Raw genomic sequence first — 23,572 nt, forward strand, 5'->3', positions numbered from 1 at the left:
TTAGATCATTTGAAATGGGAAGATCCACTTTTAATTCAGGTCTTTCGAGGTTCAAAGAGTCACCTTTAATCTGGGCTATGCTTTCTACTAGCAGCCTACATGAAGGACAAGGCAAGAGGAAGCTTGTGCTCTCTGCCTGCTTGCTCTCATTCATGTTGGCAAAGTCCCTTCTTTGTTGGCATTAGCACATGCTTCTTCAGGATTTTGGTGTACACTGAAGATCAGCTGAGACATCCAGCTTCAAGGGCTGAGCAATTACTGGATTCTTGGAGCCTCCTTTGGTAGATAGCCATGATTGAATGAGCTGGATCAATAGCTTGCAAGCCATTCTAATGAATCCTACAGTTAGATAGATAGATAGATAGATAGATAGATAGATAGATAGATAGATAGATAGATAATAGAAGATAAATAATATAGTTATGTAGATAACAGTCATACAGATAATAGAAAATAAATAGTTATATAGATAACAGACAGATAATAGAAGATAGACAGACAGACAGACAGACAGACAGTAAGTTGTGGCTCTGAGGAAGTGGTATATTAGAGAACCCTGACTACTACAGTCCCCCCTCTCCCATAGTCTCAAATTATTTGAATAGTTGGTCCACAGTAGGTGGTGCTGCTTGGAGAGGTTTAAGAGGTATAACCTTGTTGGGGGAAGTATTTTAGTGGGGCAGGCTTTGACAATTCAAAGCCTTCCACCATTTCTAATTCACTCTTTCTGTCTCACACTCTCGATCTAAGATGTGAGCCCTCAGCTTCCTGCCACTCGCTGCCTCATCTCCCTGACATGACAGACTCTTACCCTTCTAGAAGTGCAACCCTAAATAAACTCCTTTTGCTATAAGTTGCCTTGGTCATAGCGTCTTATCAGAGCGATAGAAAAGTAACTGATACAGAGGCTATTTGTGGGTGTTTGGTGTTCTGTGGAGATCCTCTTGTATTTCAGATAACACAAGACCATGCATTCCTGTAGCTTGATAAATATTTATTAAGCACTTATTGTGGGCAGATCTGTCAGTAAGGTACACACTATAATACATCAAATTGCCTCAAGCTTCCCAATAATCAGTTCTGGATCCAAGTTGAAACCCAGTCTTTTATTAGCTGCAGAGACCTTTGTCAAATTCGTTATTCCTTCGAGCCTTCCTTTTGTCATCTCTACAGATGAACATCTGGATTAAATGCCTGAACTCCCCCTAGCTCTGAAATTCCATAATGCATTCTCTGAAGACATTTAGCTCCCAAAGGGACCAAAGTTAATCAACCACATCATCCATCACTCCTCTGTCTGAAATTTTATTTTTCTAATCAGATTCAGACAAATTTTCAACTTCTCTCTGTCTCTGACTTGCAATCCAATAAAACTATATGGATTTGTTTTGTATTCTGCTTAATGTTGTTATTTATTCTGGCCATCACAGCCTAGCCGTTTTCCTGCCTGCAATGTAATCAGCTATTAAAGGCCTATGATGGTGTGGTTTCCAGACTTGTGTCCCTTTTCTTTCCAAAGTAGATTGCTTTTAAGCTGGTTAAAACATCTCTGAATTTCAATTAAAAATACAACATATTTTCAAGACTCCCCTAAGACCATGCCATGCCAGAAGAGTTGCCAGCTCTTGCAGACTGACAAAAAAAAAAAGAACAAATAAATAATTCTGACAATGGTTTTGAAAAGAAACATGGATGCCCAGTTCTTTGCATGACCGTGTTACTCATTCATGGACTTTGAGGCTACAGGACAAATATATCAAGTTTTTCCCAGGATAGCATTCTGTCTGGGACTAGACATATCAATAAACAGAAATCAGGGACTGGAGAAATTCAGTTAATGAAATGCTGTCTACCCACACAAAATGACTTGAGTTTGCATTCCCAGCATCCATATAAAGAGTCAGATATGGTCTGAATGCCTGTAACCCCAGCACTGAGGAGGTGGAGACAGGAGAATCTCATGGTTTTATTGGCCAGCCAGCCTAGCCTAGCCTAAGTTGGCGAGCTCCAGTTTCAGTGAGTGACCCTACTTCAAAATATAAAATGAAAAGCAATAGAGTATCAGATATCAACTTCTGGCCTCCTCATACACGTGTGTGCACACTTGCCGAATGCACATACGCTTCACTTCTCGTTTATGGTTGCCTAGAAGGGCTGTGTTTTAAAGCTTTGGTTGTCAGAAGGTGGACTTTTGGAAAGGGACTAGATCATGAGGTTTTATCCTCGGCAGTGGATTAATCCATTGATGGGATCATATTCTGATGGCAATATCTGAGGTTACTAGAAGCAAGGAAGTATGGTCGACGTGAAGGGCATAGGTAACTATGGGAATGCTTTGGAAGGAATATCTCATCCTGGTCCTCTTCCCTTTCTCTCAGCTTCCTGGACATCAGGAGGTGAGCAGCATCCTGCTCCACATGCTCCCCAACTGCCTCACCACAGCCCAGAAACTATGGAGTTCACTGATGATGGATTGACACTCTGAAAGCTGAAATGAATTTCTTCTTCCTAAGTTCTCCCAGACAATTCATCACAGCGATGAGAAGCCAGTATAATGGTGATTACTGAGGCCCAGTGAGACCCCCAAGTCCCAGATATCATCTCAACAACATCTACAAACTCTTGGATGCACCCATAATTGTTAATAAAACCAGTCACATGATTTTTTTTTGTTTGTTTGTTTGAGGAGCTGGAGAGATGGCTCAGAGCACTGGTTGCTCTTTCAGAGGATGTCGGTTTGGTTCCCAACACCCACAGGATGGCTTACAACATCTGTAACTCCAGTTCCAAGGGATCCAGTGCCCTCTTCTGACCTTCAAAAGCACCAGATACACAGATGGGGCCCAGACATAGACAGGCAGGACACCCGTGCACATAAAAATAAATAAGTAAACATACTTTTAAAAAATAACAATATATTTGAAGTATTGACCTTATTTTGATCCCTTTGGTGTTTTCTCCAGTACTTCCTTTGGGTGTAACATCATAAAAGACCCAGATGAAAATTATTCTGGGCATAAGGACTGGCACACCTACTGTCTCCGGTAGCCATCTGATACAGCCCATAGCTTGAATGTTGAATATATATATATATATATATATATATATATATATATATATATATACTCTATCTCTTCCTTTATCAGATAAAGGCATGTGCCTCCAAGCCAAGCAATCTGAGTTCAGTCACTGGGAGGTCACATGGTAGAAGGCAAGAACCCACTCCTGCACATTGAACTCTGACCTCCACATGTGCACACTCTGTAATACACATATGTCAATTACATACACATTGCTGGGGACCCGCCCAGCCTTTTGGAGTTGGGAGCTGAGGTTGAACACATGTTGCATGAAAGCAGAAAGACCGGTAATCTCCAGCCTTGTAACTCTCTCTAACTGTACTGGGGGCTAGAGGCTAATGGCTTCTGGAAATTTAGCACTCTCTTGCTTATTCTGTGGCTGAAAACCACTGGCTTCTCTTCTCTTTAACTTGGTGCTTAAGTAAGCACTGGGGAAACTTTAACTCTTTGTGCCTGATAAGCGCTAACTTCTGGCTATTTAACACGTGCTGTTTATGAATGAGGAATTAAGTTAAAGGATTTATTGCTAGGACTCCTTTCTCCAGCCAGTCAGCCAGGAGCCCCTCGATGGCCAGACAAAAGGTTCATAGCTTGTTAACTCTTTTTGAACCAGTTAGAAAAGAAAGGAGTCACTCACACAGACAACGCACACACTGGGTGAAGCAGAAAACAGCCACACCTCTTTTCTTTGTTGTTTTCAGTCTTTAATTCTCCATGTAAGAAAGAATTACCTCATAGGTAAAAATGTTACATAAACGGGGAATAGCAAAGGGACAGAAATAACAAGTTCAAAGCGGTGTTTCACACTGTAGGCTCATTATAAGTTCAAAGCAACAGTTTTCACATGACCTTACCTTACCACAGTGCACACCTGTGGCTTCACCCTTGGACCTGAATTTTTTCCTTGAACACAGTTTTGTCCCAAATATTTCTCTTTTTAGTGTAACTATGAAAACTCATTAAATTTATTATTATGCAGCCTTTACTTACTGTTAAGAGGACTGGGCATGTTCTATTCTTGATTCTAACTTTAGTACATCTTTTTAGCCAGACAAGTAACACTATCTCTTAAAACTTTCTAAGATTATTTGAATCAAATCAGGAATTCCATAAAATCATTAATTTATCTAAATAACATTAATTCATGAAAATTTATTTTTATGTTGATATGCAAGAAGTCTGCTCAATAGGGTAGGCTAATGGGCTTTATGTCCAGAAATCCTTAGGATATGCAATGGAGACAGGAAAGGCATAGCAATTGCAAGAAGCAATTCTGGGATGAAGTCTCTTGGGGTCTTGCCTCTCAGAGCTCACTCACTGCAGACCATGGAAAGATGGTGGACCACCTCCAGGAAGATCACCTGCTAGCCTTAGCCCTTCCTAGATGGCTCCTGAAAGCACATGTGCAAAAAGAAGATATAAATCAATAAGTAAAATGCAATGAGAGTACAATTGTCCTATTCAGTAAGCAAGCCATTGGTGAGAAAAGAATGTGATACATTATGCTCTCTGAGGGACTGAGGACCTGAGAAGTTCATAGTCAAGCAGATGTAAAGCCATACGCATGTTGATTGAACATCACTGGGGGGTGCAGGAGCCTTGATCTTAAAGCTCTGGTAAGATATCCAAGCAAAGCAACAGAGAAGAAACCTCCTTATTCCGCGCCCTGAATGACAGCAGGCCAGTGCAGGTTCTGAAGGACTGTATGGAGTAGGCTGTGTGGGTAAGGAGCTGAGAGATAGCTGGAATTCCTGGAGACTCTGCCCATTCCAAGTGCAAGTCACTGAACCTTCACAGTGTTGCACAGCTTTGCTCAATGACTTTAAAGATGGAGAAAGCACTTGCTGGGAAGGTCCCTTATGTTTGTTCTTCAGAAGCTATCTGGTCAATATGGAGCTAAGATGGTACCTTGTCTCTGGTTCAGTAACAACCCATTGCTCTCCCCTTCTGTGCCATGAGCTCTGTAAGGATAGTGATTGTTTCTTACCCTTTTTTAATACACCACATTTGATACGATACCTACAACACTGTGGGTGGTCAGTAAATGCTGAATTGATTCATTAAATAATTAGTGAGGTACCAGATATGATGTTGTATCTCTCGTCTTTGTGGTTTCTCATACTGTGCTGTAATGGGTAGTGCTAGTGTTCAGTGTGGAAAGGCTTTACAGAGAGAGCAAAGGTCATGGTGGAAGAACAACAGGAGACCATGAGACCACCATTGTGTGGTGACTGCAATAATATATAGATATATGTATATATAAAACAAGAATGTGTGTGTGTGCATAGATAGATAGACAGACAGACAGACAGACAGACAGATAGATAGATAGATAGATATTCTGAATTGTCGGACATCCAAATCCTGAATCACATAAGAGTCCAATTGGAAGACTTCTTGCCAGACTGCCAGCAACAGAGCCTATCTTTTGAGAATGATGTTTGAGAAGCCGTTGCAAAGCAAAACACGGGGGTGGTAAATTACCATCACAGCTAAGCAAATTGATCATCTGGAATGTGTAGCTGTGTGTAAGACTGGATCTAGGGAGAGGGAAAGGGGTGGGTAGCATGTTTGGCTCAGCTGTCTATAATTTTAAGCACTTAATGGGATGATAATTTGCTGTTCAGTATGTTCGTTTTGAAAAGCTTTCCTCATTCGAAGGGGGAAAAAATGAATAAAACCAAGACTTGTTTTTTGCTCCAAATCTGTATGGAAACATCAATATCCTTCCACCAAAGAAACAGGTGGTTAAGAGGGCTTCTAGCATGGAAGAGACAGCCTTCATCACAGAGAACCTTTCATCTCTTGGGAGCTAAAAACTATTATTTTACCAGGTATGTTCAACCTGAAGTCATCTAGATTGCCTTTATCCATGCCAGTTCTGAAAGCAGAAAACCACACTGGCAGATAACAATGCCACATTACAATGTAAAAAGTTTGGACCACCTTCCACATAGACTTTAACAGTTCCCTAAGAGATTCCATGGAGCCAAGACCAAAATGAACAATGTGGGTGTATGTGTGGGGAGGGGTACATTTGAGTGTGTATGTGTTTGCATGTATGTGTGTGTGTGTTTATCCCACATCCACGTGCCAAGAGATCAGAACTAAAATTTTCTGACAAGACTTTATGTGGCATATTTTCCACCCGTATTAAATACTAACTGTTCTGGTAACATTAATTTAGTCAAGGTATTTATTTCATGCCTTCATTTCTGTCCTGCCTGTCACATCTGAAATTCTAAAGCAATCAAGTTGGTCTTTACATGCGTGTATAAGCTCCTCACACTTCTATACTTCATATTTGCCAAGTCTATATAGATGCCACATCATGAGTTCTTTATAGGAAGTCAGAACAAATGTGTATTATTATGCTATATAAAGAAAAAATGGACAAGATCAGAGGAATACAAATGTGCTCAGTGAGGAGACCAATACCTTTGTCCTCAGCACATCAAACCTTGACAGAGCCTTCGCTTGGAGTAAAGGGCAACACATCACTACTGTCGTCTAAAAATCCAGGATGTGCAAGTGCCATTTTGACTGAATGTTTACCCCAGGAGCTTGTCCCCTCAGGATGGGTCATTCTGTGCTTATTGTCACAAAGGAAAAAAACAGGTCAAACAATAAGATAAGATTTTCTTACTATATTTGTGATGTTTCTTTTTTTTCATAAAGGCCAATAAAAAGAATATTAACATTTGATAAAAGTAGACGTCAGATATATGAAAATTTGCGGTTCTGTTTTTCTGTGATCTGTGTAGAGCAGAACGCTAAATGTTTTTGAAAAGGGAAAATGATGGTGGTGGTGGTGATGAGAATGAAGATGCAGATGGTGGTACTGATGCGTATAACAGGAGAGGTATGATAGCGATGATTATTGTGCTGGTGGTGCTCATAACAACGGTGAGACTGTGGTACAGACAGCCATGACAAAAATTCAAAGCAAGCAGCATTCATAACCCGCAGAGTCTCAAGGGAATTCATAGAAGGGGGTGTGATCTTGTCTGAGAAGAGCAGGCCTCACGGCCTCTTTCCAGGAAGCATGGAGCTGACACACTCTCTCCAGCTACAGAACTGAAGGTTTTCTTATAACCCTCCGACTGGGAAATGAGCGAGACAGACAGTTTGAGCAGCAAGGCACTCCATTCCGACTGCTGTGATAAGGTGCCGGAAGGAGAACTGCGTCACTTACAAACACTAGAAACACATTTTTCTCAGCTCTAGAAGTGGAAGGTCCAAACTCTCCAACACCCTGCTGATCTGGTGTCTGGAGAAGGTTGTTTGTCGTGAGTTCTTACACAGTAGTATAATGGATGAATGCTGTGTTCTCCTCTAGCAGAATGACAGGGGCAGGGCAGGGCTAGGGGAAGATCTAACGCATGGATTTGGGGGAACAAAAACAATCAAGCCAAGCAACCCACAAGCATACATCTCAGCTCTGCTGAGCAGACCCCCAGGAGGTCTCTAAACACATCAGCTTGTCCACCAAGCTCTCTAGCGAGCCGAGCCGCTAGGACAGCTATCAAGTTCCTAGTTCTTGGTGGATTCTAATTCCTTCCTGGGAGTCAGAATCTTTTTGATAGCACACCCCCAGGTTTACAGCTGCCTTCCTGGGGAGGAGTCCTGCTCATCCCAGAACCTTGATTCTTCCTTCTGGTATCCTGCTGTTCCTTTTTCTCATCATTTCCCCTTGAGTCAAGAACAACTTAGCAATGGAGAATTGTGATTTTACAATACAGAACCCCGAGGTCATGTCTACCAGCTACTGCGCCAGTCCTGAGCTAAGCACCTGCTTATCCAGCTCTAGTGGTTTCAATGTGACTCTCTAATCCATCTGAGCTTCCTCCCCTTCATCCTTCTCTTCTTCCTACTGTCAAATTCTAAACAGACCCACAAGCTAAGCCATAAAAGAGCATTGTCAGTACCTGGTATAGCATTTATTTTGAGGAGCCACTGTGAGTCAGCACAACCCTGGACAGTGGTTCTCCAATTTACAGGCTCCACATTTGTGGTGAATAGCAACCACTTGGTTTCAGTGAAGAAGATCAGAGGAAGGCATATATAGGCCACCAAGTTAGAACACATTTCCTGCCTCAGTCCTAGCTGCTACGGGGGAAGGGGACAACACACACACACACACACACACACACACCTAGTCAGAATGTGGGTCTTCAACTAATAGTTACTTCTGGCTTGTTGACAAGCTTTGATCCAGATAGTAACCAAGGCAAAGGGCATCCCTAGAAATCCATTCAGGAAGACAGGAGAACTCAAGCTAAGAGAGAACCCAGCACCAAGTCAACTGAAAGCTTAAACCTACCTCCAAAAGCTTCTCCTATTGCCAAATTCTGCTGTTGAACCTATGAAGAACACAGGAACCATTTGGGGAGCTTAATTACAAAGGATGAGAGAGGAGTTGAGCCTTACTTCAGTGCAAACAGTGGGCTGTCAATTATATATTCAATATTGAGATAAATTAATCCTTCCTTTGGTATATCATGCTGCTGGTTGATTTTATCTAGGGTAGTGAGAAACATTTTAAGCTAGAGCCAAATCAAAGGTTAAAATGTTCTTATAAATTAGGTTCCACTCCACTAAGTTCAAGTTGAGGATAAAAAGTAAATAAGTAAATGAACTATACTAATAAATGAAGTATATGCAAGCACAGGGCTAACTGAAGCATTGCTCCTAATCAGACAACTGGAAATCCTACCAAGACTTTTTTTTTTAACTTTATAGTTCAGTTTTTGCACAAATAGAAATAATACAACTAAAAATAAAATAAGGGACTAGAAAATGAATTCTGTTCATTCTAGCCAACATGTAAAGAGTTCTGTGAAACTAATTTGTAAAATTCACTATCCCAAGAGACACAGAAGAAATATCACCAGTAAAATATATGGAAAAATGGTTACTTTGATATAAAAAAGTTGAAAACTATACTACAAAACCACATTGTATTTACTATGGTTAATGCCCAGTCTGACAACTGCTCTCTCAGAAGTGACATTCTTATACATCTTTAATCATTTATAACAATATAAACCTCTGTAGAAAACAATACAGCAATCAATGTCAAGACTTAAAGATATTCATTCTCTTGACTGAGTTTGGGGATCACTAAAGGAAGTCGCTCAAAAGAGGAAACAAAGATATGCAAAAGATATTCAGTGCGGATTTTTAAAAGTAAACCCTGGACGCGGTTAACATCAAACGATGGCTGACTTCCCCCATGGGGCGGTGCTCTGAAATAACACTACAACTGTAAAATGGCACTTGTGAAGAGAGGTGACGCAACAGAGACCTGCTCATCATGGAGCTCTGAGTAGAAACCCATGCTTGTACAGAACACTCTGGAGGCACTGATCCCAGTCACGCAGCTCAGCTGGAAAGTAGGTGGAAACCTAGAAAAAAAAAATAGTCACCTTTTTACAGTTTCATACATGTAAATAGCAGGTCGTGGTCACTTTTCATATCCGCCATCCCATCTCACTCTTGCCCTGTCCTGCTGAAACTCTTTCCTAGCAAGTCTTCCTCCGACTTTCATGCCCTGAAGTGTGCGTGTGTGTGTGTGTGTGTGTGTGTGTGTGTGTGTGCGCGCGCGCGTGCGTGCGTACGTGTGTGCATGCCTGTGTGCATGCGTGATTGTGCGTTGGAACAGGGAACAGACACTGCTAAAGAAGATGGCACTCTACCCTGCAGGCAGAATGACCAATAGTCGGAGGGTGGGGGGAGAGGAGCAGAGTGGGGCGGGACATCATGAGCACCAATAGGAAAACGTTACTATAAGAATAACTGTGCTTACAGTAGGCTCGTAAGATTTTCACCATTGTTTGTTTGTTTGTTTGTTTGTTTGTTTGTTTATTAGTATTTGGTACCCTATATTCAATAAGGGAACGCAGACCAGATTTGGCATTATGCCTATCAGTTTGCCAACACCGCCCCTGCCACGAGAAGATGCAAACCACAGGTGAGTTTTGTGCACCGCCTCAAGAACTTAGCGTCCATGTTGCAGAAATTTTCCAGTCACCCTCAGTCTCGTCCTTCATGTCTGAGGAAGCAAGCACCAGACAGGGTGACAACAGCTGTCCAGGCGAGGAGCCATTCTTCTGCCAGATCTAGCAGATGAAAACCAGACCCACCCCCTTCCCCCGTGTGGTGTGGGTCTTGTTCCTACTGCTGTTGCTGTGACAGCCAAGTGCCAATTATCTCCCAAGCGTGAAAGCAAATATTGTGATAGCCTAAGAAGCCTACCGCTGTCAGAAGACTCTGGCGGCTGCCTGGCCAGATGCCCGTGTGTCTTTATTATGGTAATGGCTCTTGGGAAAAGGATCCTACTAAAAGTAAGGTTCAGTGCTGACCCTTCAGCAATTCCCCGTCCTCTTTCTCTTTCTCATCTGGTGTTCTCTTAATGCTCCTTTTTAAGTCTAGTGGTTGGAGTTTGCTTCTCTTTACCTAGAACAAAGCCCATCCAACCATGCACCTAGTCTTGGGACCCAATTTAACATATGGTTGTATGAAAACACTGGAATTTTGAAGGCCTTACATATTGTTCTGAGTATAAATACTCAGAGTTTTGAGAGAAACATGACCAGTGGGGCATAAAAAGAAAGAAACAAACAAACAAAGAGAGATCATACACACATAGTAATATATACACCATGAAAAGTATGATGATAAACAATGACTGGTCGATTGAATGAAAAACAGACAGATGTGAGGGACCAGGAATTAGACAGACTCCCTGGTAGGAGGAGGAATAAGGAGAGGAGCCCCGTGATTAAGTAATAAAGGTGGCAAGCTTTCAAAATGGCTGGCTTCTTCCTTACCTTCTGACATAAGACAAAACCCTGGCAGATTAAAACAAAGACCCTATAGGCTCTTTTCTCCCCAGCCACAAGGCTTCCTGCTGCTGGGACTGGTTCAAGTTCAATGCCACATCAGAACAATTCCACACCTGCCATGAGACAGGTTGCAGTGAAAACTCAGGGAGACCAAAACTACTGCCTAATGGATTAAAATCCCCCCAGGCTGTGGAATATAAAGTGTGTGAGGCACAAATCAGTTTTGTTCAGATTTGGGCTCCTGGCCTCTTACTATGTTACTGTACATACATAAATATATCAGGGTTGAAAATCATCTCAGAAATAGTTCTGCTTATAAGCATTTTAGATAAGGATCACTCAACCTTGTGTGTGGTAATTTTTATTCTTTATATACATGAAGCCCCTCCCTTCACCCCTCACCGCCCCCAGCCATTCCTCTTCTCCAGATCCTTTCCTCCTTTCCTCCTCCATCTTCCTTCCTTCCTTCCTTCCTTCCTTTCTTTCTTTCTTTCTTTAAATAAATCTTCATGGCATGTGAAGAATGGTAGGAGAAATCTTTTTTTAAAAGATTTATTTATTTACTTTATGCATGTAGGTACACTGTAGCTGTCTTCAGACACACCAGAAGAGGGCATCAGATCTCATTACAGATGGCTGTGAGCCATCATGTGGTTGCTGGGAATTGAACTCAGGACCTTTGGAAGAGCAGTCAGTGCCCTTAACCACTGAGTCATCTCTCCAACCCTCCCATCTTTCTTAAAACAAAACAAAACAAAAACAACAACAACCAAAAAAGCAGGCTCCCAAGGATATCAGCATAACAATAAGACTATGCACAAACTCTCACGTCAAGGCTGGATAAAGCAACTGTAGGAGGAAAGGGGTCGCAAGCACAGGCATAAGTGTCAGAGATGCCTCACATCCCTGTTAAAGAGTCCCACAAGAACACCAAGCTTTACAACCACAGGAGACCTAACCCGGATCCACGCAGGGTGCATGACCGTTGCTCCAGTCTCTGTGAGTCGATATGAGCCCTGCTTGGTTGATTCTGAAGATTATGTTCTCCTAGTGTCCTGGATCTTTTTGGTTCCTACAATCCCTCCTCCCCTCATCTGCCTATGTAGTAATTTTATAAAGCTACATCCACCCATCAGTAAAACACCTGTAAGACAGACCTTGTTCCTGCTCCTGCTGACCATCTCTCACCAGCACAAGGCATCCCTCCCTTTATTTCATCTGAGGAGGAGGAAATAATGAGGGTCAAGAGTCCATCTTCCCAGGACTTTCTCACTTTCTCACAGGAGCCCAATATGGTAATAAGCTGATAATCTAGGAACACACACCACTTTCCAACAAGGATGACTAAAGCAATGATGTCCTGGTGTCTTGTCTTGTGGACATCTTAATGTCTTCCAATGTTTTACCTTAAAAAGGTACAAATACCGCCATACCCTGACAGCCCCTGTGCCCTTTTGTGCATTTCCTTCTTTTTGGCACAATCACACCTCACAGATCACCTCATGCACTGCCAGATCACCTTGTGCAATGCATCAGCCCCTCATCAGAATTTTCATTGGTGTTTCTTTAGTAGCACGTTTATTCCCAGCCTTTTGTTGTTGGAGAGTCTCCCTCCCCCTGTGCTTTGTGCTTCACAGTGTCTTTAGCCCATTGAGAGCCTTTCTGATATGTTTCCCATTGTGGTTTTTAAAAAGAAATAATTGTGTAAGGGCTGACTTCTTTTGGTTACGCGGAAAACCAGCATCTCGGTGGTTGTTTCAGACATGCTTAATAAGAAAGCCATTAGAAAGGCAGAAGAGAACCCTATCATTATTTTCTGGTTTCCTCCTTAATTATAGACAATCACTCTTGAAGGAAGGGGGACAGCTTCTCTGACAAAAGTTGCGTAGCATTTAGCAGAACAATTTGGAACCGGATTGAATGTCAACTCGCAGATGCACATCAAAACTGCTTAGATGGAATAAGAGTCTAATTCAGCTGTTTGTCCCCTCACTCAGGAAGTGGAAAGTGGGTGCTTCTTTAATGGTTGACCTTTTTTTTTTTTTTTATGTTGGAGCATTTTCATACTTGTGTATGTTTTGGTCAAATCCATCCCCATCCCCTCCCCTCTGTTTCTTCCCCTAACGCTGCCTTCTACCACTTTTTCTTCCCAACTTCACTGTTTTCTTTGGTAAACCCACTGAGCCTACCTAGTGTTGCCAGCATGTGTGGGGGGGCATAGGACCATCTACTGGAGCAGGGGTAACCACATAAATAGCTATGGTTCCAGATTACTCTCCAAACCATGATGGTAAAACTCTATTCCTGAAGACACCACATTCCTGAGACATAGGATGCAGAAAAAGCAAGCTGGTATCAACCTAGAAGTTTCATCCGAGGGTCTAGAGTCTACAGTACTTGGAGGTGCTCTGCACATAGCCAATGGAGAAAAAGCATCAACAGTCTTACCTTGCTGTGAACCTTGTAAGCAATGATAATGACTGACCTAGAAAGGTGTGCTTGCTGGTGCAGTACAACCATTATGGGAGTAAGCAATAGCATTCTGATTGGATTTAAAGATATTCAACAAGCTGAAACTAATGCCTGTTACTGTCAACTGGGCCAAAAACCCGTGGCTGGCTAGGTCCTAGGTCCTAGGGGATAGCCTATTTATCATTATTTTGCTTAACCAATACAATACTAAACCGCTCTGTAGGTTCTTTATACTTGTGGTAGTTTGAATGAGAATGTACCTCATTGACCCATTGGTTTGAGTGTTTGGTCTCCAGTTAGTGGAACTATTTGATAAGGATTGAGTAAGGTCTCACTAGAAGAAATATATCTTTTGAAATATTTTATTAATTTTACTTTTAAAATGTTAGAAGTCTATAAATGCAGTAATCTTCCTTCTGTCTCAAACTATAACCTATTGACTTGTACCAACAGAGTAACTACTCAAGAGGCCACTTCAAGTATCATAGATGCTCTGAATCTAACACAAATACTTACTGTGTTGCAACTTGTTTTCTAGTTTAATGTGTGAGTCACGCTCTCTCTCTCTCTCTCTCTCTCTCTCTCTTTATATATATATATATATATATATATATATATATATATATATATATATATATATATATATATATATATATATACACACACACACACACACACACATACACACACACACAAACACACACACACACACATACACACACACAAACACACACACACATACACACTTGCATGTGTAGTAACATTCCTTGATAAATGCTTATTGTGGGTGGACATTCAGGTTTCTGCAATACCCCTTATTATTGCTCTTCTTGCTATAGGAAGCAGCCAGGAACAGCCTGCACACACGGCTTTGGAAATGTGTACACATTTATCTACAAAGTAAATTCAGAAAAGCAGAAATGGTGAATCAAAGTATCAAACACTTTAAATTATTACAACATTAATGTGTTATGCCATACTTTGCCAAAATGATTTTGAATGCTTATGCCAATGTGTTCTCCCAGGGGAAACAGTGCATGGGGTATATTGGTAAGTCTCATAGCCAACTGTGGAGGGTAGGTTGGAAACCATCAAATTTTAATCTTTGCCAGTGCCATGGGAGTCAACACGAGTGAGTCCCTGAGTTTTCTTTGACTATCAGTGAGCATGGTTCTTGTCTATGAACTAAACATGCTTTCTATACATAGCGTCCTGCTGTGGGGTTTCCCTCTCCATCTCTTTAGCCGGCCTCCCTCTCTATGAGGCTTCCTTCTCTCTGTCTTACGCAGTGTGCTCTGAAATGTTAGCCTTTTTCTTTTCTGTTTCCATGAGCTCTTGGTTAGCATGGGAAAATGGGCCCTTTTGTTAAAAATGCCATATTTTCTTCTCAGACCATCTTACCTCGTATTTCAGGCAGATTTTTTTTCTATAGGCAGATTTGCTTTGCCTCCCTTTGCTGTTCTAATTCTCACACTGTGCTTAACAGAGGTGTCCTCGTTCTAAGAGTTTTCTTAATTCCTGAGAGTTTCATTCTTGTGCTTTTATAGATCCAAATTTAAAAAAAAAAAATGAAACATTTGGTCCTCCTGGGATTTATTTGGTACAAGGAAGGAAACAGGAACCAAAGCTTTCCTGAGTGAGGCACTCACACCAGGAAAGCACATCGAGTTCTATCAAAACCTTGATGGTGCGTGGGAAGCGTGAGCTCGCTATATTGAGGCCAAACAGCACACCACCATCTCCCTCAGCCTCCACCATCTGGCTGCCTCATGATGACCTTATGGTCTGTGTATCTTGCTGAGTCAGGCCTCAGTTTACCTTGCAAGTGTGCCAACATCAATCGGCTGAGTGCTTCTCTATTATTCTCCTACTTTAAGAATTCCCAACTTTTAAAAACTTCTTATTGCATAGATGATATACGTTCCTATCCTTGCTGTCACCCTTTGGCCCCAGCCTGAGTCAATGCCGATGTCCCTAACCCTTCTGCTTTCCCTTCAAGGCATTTCATTACCCACTCATTTACAAGCACATAGCACGGTCTTGATGCAATCTGTAAAAAGAACATTGGAATATGTTCTTGTATGTGTCCATCATGAATTCGGTTGTTTGTCCCTTCACTAGATGTTTCCTTCCCTGTGTCACCACGGTAACAGTTCTTCTGACTCCTTCCTTGAGAGATGGGTCGACCTCAGGTTGTCAACGAAGACCTAGTCACTGACTAGTTTGAGAGCAGAAAGAAAATGGTAACGGTGAGTTTGCGTAATGAGAAGAGCCTTGGTGAGTGACAGTACCACACAGAGATAATATCTTACCCTGGAGATGCCAGGAAGTCTGACCGTCAGCTTCACCTGTGATGTGTAAGATTATTAGGTCATTAGCCTCTCTGCCTTTGCCCGAAGCCAGCTCTTGCATCTGAACTAGCAATATCAGCACCCACAAAGGTCTCACCATTCCAGTCACTAGAACTCCTGTGTAAGAACACCTCTGACCAAGGGCTCAGTGGCTGAGGAATGCATAGGTCCAAGCCAATCAATCAATCAACCTATCTGTCCATCTATATCTCTCATTTGTTCTCTCTAGTTCTTTCCCTTTATCTCTTTTCTTCCCTATTCTGTGTTGAAATAGTGCCTGAAAGAAAATGAAATGTCAAACAAAAACAAATATATTGACAAATTATTGATAGCATATAAAAATATATTGACAATATAGTGATACATTATTGATAGTATATAACAAATATATTGATAATATAATAAATTTATAATATACAATAAATATATTGACAATATCTTGACAAAAGCCAAATTTAGAAACTGAAAGCAGGTGGTTCCTTTGTTGCTGTCACCACTGTTCTCTTGCAGTGTGACAACCCAATAAGCTTGTTTGAGGAAGGGAGGGGGAAGGGAAGAAGGATGGATGGATGGAAGGAATGAGGGAAGGGTGAAGGAAGGGAATATTTCTTAAATGATCCTTTAAATTATGCAAAAGCAGAGGGAAAAGGGGGTGGGGAGAAACTTAAATTATAAGCAACAAAATGTCACAAATCTACTAAATTAAAATAGGACTGTTAACTTGAAAACACATTCTTTTAGAAATTTAACAGCTAGAATATAATGGTATAACTGCAGTCGATAACATTAGTTTCCTTCACTGAACCCAGCCTGATATCATAAAAAAATTCACATTATGAATCTTGAGAAATTTATTTCAGTTATTTTACTGTCTGGCGTGTGATTACTCATTCCCGCTTGCTCACCGTGAGGCCAAGATGAGGTCACCAGAAGCCATATAGCTTAACCCTCTCTGAAGATGACAAAGCTGGAGTATCAGGAAGCTTGATTGTAGAATTCGAGGTCACAGTGAGTCAGCCAAGAGCTGCTACAAACCTCAGATCTACCTTTGTGGTGCTTTGAACATCCATGTCATGTCCCACAAGCAACTTGACAAAGTCACCTCATGTGTTGCAAAACCCTCTTTGTGCCCCCTGGCATCTTCCCTAGAGTTTTCTCCAATTCTGCTGTCATAGAAGGCTGACTGACATGGGCTCCCCCAACTTCTTGCTCATACTTCTAGTTGAGTTTAATCCAGGGGAAGCCAGGGCAAGTCTGTGAAAGACTGAGGGTGCTTCCCTGACTTCTCTCTCAGGCCAGCATCCTCCTGAGGACAAAGTAGCTAATTTTCTTTCCCTCACTTCACACTCCAGGCCTTACATATGTATCTATGGCTATTAGTGAGATTTTCCTAGAAGAGCAAAACAAATAGTTTTGAAAGGGGAATTAAAAAGGGGGGAGGGGGGGAAAGACAGAGGGAGATGGGGCAAGGAGAAGAAAAGCACGGAGAGGGGGAAAGGGAGGGAGAAGGGGAGAGTGGAGGGAAAGGAGGAAAGGGGAGAAAGAAAAGGGAGAGAAGTGAGAGGGAGAGAGGACAGGAGAGTGGGAGACAGACACACAGACACACAGACACAGAGAGGGAGCTTGTAAAATCAGCTCACTTTTAAATAATAACAATAGCTACCTCACACCTGAAAGGTTAAGAGCCCTGTACTTTAAGCCTTAAGGCTGGGCTAATCGAATGCCAGAACTTGAAGGACTCCTAGAGATCTGCTGGTCCTTGGCCAGTGACGGAGAGCAGGAAATGCTGATCTCATATTACCAAAGCCTTCGACGGCAGCAGCTAGGGCGCACAACTCTGTGGCAAGAGGAAAGGCCAAGTGAGTGAAAACCAAATCTTCCATCTACCATGCCCCTTTTATCTGGGTTCCCACTAGAAAGTGTTGCCCATACTTGGCTGGGTCTTGTCACATCAGTTAAAGCAATCAGAACAGTTTTCCCTGGTGAGGTTCCCTACTGAGTTGATTTTAATTTGTAGCAAGTGGACCTTAAAGCCAGCCATCATGGTCTCCTTAGAGCTCCTGAAACAAGTTGTTCTTATCAACAGAACAGTTTCATCCTTCTAGGGACTGGAAGTTTATAATTCAGGAGCTAGCAGAGCCTCTCTCTTCTACTCTCATTCCCCCTCCTCCTCCTTCTGTCTGTCTCTCTGGTCTAAGGGAGGCTTTCTTAGCATTCATATCCATTCTGGTGGTGGCTAACAGTCCTTGGCATTTTTGTGCTGCCCCCATCTCTTCCTTCATCACCACACAGTGTCTTCTGCCATGTTTCTTTTCTTCTTATGAGGATACTACACATTGGATGAGAATCCACATACTTGGGAACTGTAGAGAGATTGTAACTTCTGTGTACCTGACATATAGATGACAGATATAGATAGATAGATAGATAGATAGGTAGATAGATAGATAGATAGATAGATAGATAGATAGATAGATAGATAGATAGGCAGGCAGACAGAGACAGACAAGACCAGAGAGATAGCTCACTGGTTGAGAACATGTGTGGCTCTTTCACAGGGACAGAGATTGGTTGGCAGCTCACAACTACCTATGAGTCCAGTTCCAGAGGATCCTACACACTTTTCTGACCTTTGTGAGCACAGCAAACATGGTACATAGCCATACATATAGGCAAACATACACTAAATTGAAAAATAAATAAACCTTTAAATATATATAAACATACTTATTAAATCTAAGAATGTTCTACAAGCATACAATGTATTTTGATGTTAGACCTCACTTTTCCCTCTAACATCTCCCAGATCAATTCCTAACACCTCCCAGCTTTATTTTAAAAGCAGTTTCGCAAGTCCAATTACTGTTATCCACATGCTCACAGGTATTAGGCTAGCCACAGGCCATGATCAACCTACCAGGAACTACATAAAGAAAATTGGCTTTCTGTCCCCCAGTAGCCATCAGTTATCAATAGGTCCTTGGCTGGGTGTGAGTGGTTTTGAACCCCATTGTGCTGACTAGTCTTATGTCAACTTGACACACAAACTTGATATATCTGAAAGGAGGGAGCCTCAATTGGGAAGATGTCTACAGAAGATCCAACTGTAAAGCATTGTGGGCAGGGCCATCCCTGGGCTGGTGGTCCTGAGTTCTATAAGAAAGCAAGCTGAGCAAGGGGAAGAAAGGCAGTAGGCAGCATCCCTCCGTGGCCTCTGCACCAGCTCCTATCTCCAGGATCCTGTCCTGGTTGAGTTTGTCCTGACTTCCTTCAATAATGAATAACAATATGGAAGTGTGAGCCAAACCTTTTCTCCCCGACTTGCCTTTGGTCCTGGTTTCATCCCAGTGATAGAAGCCCTAGGGAGCTTCTCATTATGCTGGAATCCGCACACCTTCTTGAGGGACACAACTCAGTCCACAGCTGGGTGAATAAATACTCCTCTGCTACATCTGACCCCAGGGTGATCCACTACCCTGTGGGCTTCATGTGTTCTACACAAGTTTCTGTAAGTAATCCTTTTAATAAACTCCCTTTTGTTTCCACTTGGGATATAGAAAGCAACAAGAGAATTTTGGTCCTACCCTCATAGTGAGAAGAGGTCAGTAGATTGCCTAAAGGTAGCTTTTCCTGAGTTTATCAGAAGTCTGAGGGCATATAACAGCTAAGTCCATTTTAACAAATCATACGCCCCTCAAGAAGAGATGGAGCACACGAACTATCACTCTCTCAGAAACATACAAAATGAAAATGTACCTGTTGTACAAGCGAGTTCAAGGAAAAGAGTTGGCATCTAAACAAGTCTCTAAGATGGAGTCACTGGAGACAATGAATGACAAGTAGAAGCTGCCTCCACACAGCAGGTCCTCCTCAGAATCTTATACCAACTTCTCCAAGAAAGACTGAGGCAGGAGATGCCTTTGGGTGACACTGGTACTCTTACTGAGCTGGTAACTTAGCAGAATCCTTGAGGTGAAGTAAACATCTATGGTTGCTAGGGAGCAGAAACATTCCTGCCTCCCACTCTCAAGCTTAGGCAGACTTGCTGCTCCTGAGAAACAACAGTTAAAGTTCTCTACCACTGTCCTAAGAAGGCCTCCCGAAGCAAGAGAAACTTCACTGGCCCAGAATCCTGTACTGATCAAGCGTTGTCTTGCAACCATTGAAAGCTGAAAAACATGAGCATGTAAAGGTGCTCCAGAGAGAAAGCAGTCTTTGGATGAAGCAGGAACAAGGGAAATGTTGAGAAAGTATTACCACTGAGTCCCAGAGAAACACACTTCACCTACCGTGAAAATGAAGCCAGGTAATGAAATTCTCCTTTGTACAATCTTGAGAGACATGAAGTAGCAGGCGAAGCAGTTAGATCCAGGTTCACAGAGGCCCTGTCTCAAAGAGTAGGATAGAGTGACTGAGGAAGACATTGGAAGTGAACCTCTGTCTTCTACACACACACATATACATGTGTACTTGTACACACATATACCGCACACACACACACACACACACACACTCACTATTTTGAAAAAAACAAGACATGAGAGGCTCAATCACCAGTAAAGTTGCATTAAATACAAATTTGCAACTAAAAGAAATTCTTCAAACAAAATAGGGAGATAAAAGATACAAAAATTTTAGCCTGCACAAACAATACAGGTACTAAACTTCGAAAATACACAAAGGCATTTTGGTTATTGTATGTCTTTTTAAAAGAAATTTACTAATGCAAAATACTAATGTATTATAGAGTTTATGCCATATGGAGGAGGGACTACATGAAGAAAAACAGCATAAAAGATAAGAAAAAAGTTTTAAAGACTAAACAACAGAAAAAATTATTATTAATTTTAAAGCAGACTGGTATTTTAAAAATTCTACATCAACCACTGAACAATAAGATATATATATGTATATATATATATGTATATGTGTATATATGTATATATTCCAATACAAATATCTTAAAGATTAAACAATTTAAAATAAGTTTTAAAAAGACACAATAAAAGAAAATAAAATGACAAATAGAAAAAATAGCACATTTAAATCTAACTATGGTTATTATCACATCAAATAAAATAGGATCTAACTGTCCTCATTAGGAGTCAGAAACAGGAAGTCAGAAATAGCAAGACCTTACTATATATATTTTGTATATATTTTGTGTATATATAATATATATATATATATATATATATATATATATAAAGAGATGGTAAGTGGAAAAGGGATTTTATATATATAATATATAATATATAATATATAATATATAATATATAATATATAATATATAATATATAATGTATAATGTATAATGTATAATGTATAGTATATAGTATAATGTATAATGTATAATATATAATATATAATATAATATAATATATAATATAATATATAATATATAATGTATAATGTATAATGTATAATATACAATATATAATATAAAATATAATAAATATATGATATATAATATATAATATATTATATAATATATTATATAATATATAATATATAATAAATATATAATATATAATATAATATATGATATATAATATAATATATTGTATGATATATGATATATAATATATTATATGATATATGATATATGATATATGATATATGATATATGATATATACACCAAATTAGTATTAATCAAAAATGATGTAACTTAAGACAAATAAGATCTAAAAAGAGTATCATATATGATTTTAAAATTGCAATAAGTGAAGAGTGATTTTATACCATGATAGTATTATCTACCAGGAAGATGTCAGTGCTAAAAGCCTATGTACATAACACAGGTTTCAGGACAGGATGGGAAAGCTAATCTATTCAGATAGGAAACAGACAAATCCACAACATAGCATCAGCAGTGGAGAACTCAACATCCGTGTCTCAGTAATCGATTGAACGGCCTAGGACATGAGCAAAGCTACAGAGCATCTAAATATCAGAGACCAGGTTGATCCAATTGTCATCTTACCCGGTGACAGCAAAGACCCATTCTGTCAAGTATGCCCAAAATATTCACCACCAGATTATGTTCTCAGCTAAAATTCAACACATTTTAAAAGAATGAATTAAACCCAGGAGATGTGGTATGACTGCTGTGGGCTCAAACTAGAAACCAGTAACAGCAGGGTAATCTCGGAGATGGCCAAATATTGAAAACTTAAGCACATTTAAATAAAACCAGAGTCATTAAAAAAAAAAAAAAAAAAAAAAAAAAAAAAAAAAAAAACATTTTGGATAAAATGGAAACTACAATGCCTCCCAAGCCGAACTGTGTTTAGAGGGAAGCAGATGCCTTTAAATGATTGGATTAGAAACTAAGAAAAAAACCCTACATCCCTTTCTTTCTACCTTAAGGCCTAGTAGCAAATTACAACCAAAGCAGACAGAGGAAGGAAAATAATACAGGTAAAAGGAGAAATCAATAAAACAGACAAAACTAAACTGTGTCTCTGAATTCCCAACGTAGCAGAGCGTGTAAGGTAATATGTGTGCAGCCACTAAGTGATTAGCACTGACGACTCGCACCCTCGTGTTACCACTCCAGCTGACGTACACTCTCTCCACACGCACTGTGGGTGTGCAGCACAACAGCACTTACTGATCATCAGTGGGTAACATTTACAGACCACACCCATTTAAATGACGGCCAAAGACTGAGCCAAGAGTTCACATCAGGGCTCTTGCTTCCAAACCCCATCATCTCTTCATAGCCTTTCTTGATTTCTTTATCTCAAAAGCCAGATATTGTCTAGAGGGTCCAAGCATCTTATTCCTACCTCCTGGGTGAGCCTGGACTGAAATAAACCACAAGCAAAGTGGGACATGTTTGACCGCAGCTGAGCTCTCAAAACACCAAGTGGTCACAATTACTTAAAAAAAAAATATTTGCACTGCTTTTTCCATGTTTCATAGAGATTCTTCATTAAAAATCTTAAAATACAGGGCTGGAGAGGTGGCTCAGCAGTTAAGAGCTCCAACTGTTCTTCCAGAGGTCCTGGGTTCAATTCCCAACAACCACATGGTGGCTCACAGCCATCTGTAATGGGATCTGATGCTCCCTTCTGGTGTGTCTGCAGACAGCTGTAGTGTACACATATAAATAAAATTTAAAAAATATTTTTAAAAAAAACTTTTAAAATACTATCCATTAGGGAGAAGTGGCTATTTTTTTCATATACCATAAAGATCTTTACAATAATTGAATGTTACATCTCTGAGGAATCAATAAATCTCAAGTAATTTAAGAAACAACATAGGTGGAAAGCAATTTGGATGAACTCTTTCTTTTGTGGTTACCCACTGTGCCCTTAAACGCTCAGCTGAGACTTGCTTCGGTGCCATGCTTTCAGAAAATAGAAATGACGAGAAATCCCTGCTGTGTTCTCCCCCCACACATCTCCCTACAGGGTATCATCATCAGAATGTCCTTAGTGTGGCAATAATAGCAGGTAAATGCCTTCTGTTTATAGAGTCACATCCTAGGGTTTCCATTGCTGTGATGAAACACTATGACCAAAAGCTGCTTGGAGAGGAAAGTTACAATTCCATAGAACAGTCCACCATCAAAAGCAGCGAGGGCAAGAACCTAAGGGCAGGAGCTGAGGCAGAGGCCATGGAGGGGTGCTGCTCACTGGCTTTCTCCTCTTGACTTACTTAACCTGTTTGACTTTGCTTAACCTGCACCCAGAAGTACTAGGCCAGGAATGGTCCAACCTACAATGGGCTGGGCCTTCCATCAATCACTAATTAAGAAAATGCCCTACAGGCTTGCCTCCAGCCAGATCTTATGAAGGCATTTTCCCATCT

Source organism: Micromys minutus (assembly GCF_963924665.1).
Source record: "Micromys minutus genome assembly, chromosome: 14".
Taxonomy (NCBI): domain Eukaryota; kingdom Metazoa; phylum Chordata; class Mammalia; order Rodentia; family Muridae; genus Micromys; species Micromys minutus.